The sequence below is a fragment of the Arachis ipaensis genome, chromosome B04 (assembly GCF_000816755.2).
Source record: "Arachis ipaensis cultivar K30076 chromosome B04, Araip1.1, whole genome shotgun sequence".
NCBI lineage: Eukaryota > Viridiplantae > Streptophyta > Magnoliopsida > Fabales > Fabaceae > Arachis > Arachis ipaensis.
In genome coordinates, this window is record NC_029788.2 from 128,517,507 (window position 1) to 128,518,011 (window position 505).

Sequence of the window (505 nt, forward strand, 5' to 3'; positions counted from 1 at the left end):
AACTTTATTATTGGCCTTATGTTGAATTTTTTTTATCGATCTTATACTAAGAGGTAGTGGTGATAGTGGTAAAGATGGTGGGATTGAGAAGGTATGATTGAGGATGATGACAATGGGGTGTTGAAAAGTTCAGACATTAAGGAGAAAGAAGAAGAAGAGTGAATAAAACAATACCATTTAGGCGTATGAGAAGGTATGATTGAGGATGATGGCAATGGGGTATTGAAAAGTTCAGACATTAAGGAGAAAGAAGAAGAAGAGGGAATAAAACACCATTTAGGCGTAAACAGTAAAATTAAACAACTTCGTTTGATCGTGTCACGTCGATCTTTTCGGTAACAAAAGTGGATGGAAGGCCAACTTGAGTCACGCCTTAAAATTTTAGAGTACAATTTAGATCAATTAAAAATTGGAGAGCTAAATTGAGCCAATAATAATCAAAATTCAGAGACCATTTTAATTATTAACTCTAAATTTATTATAATTAAAACATTATATACCAACA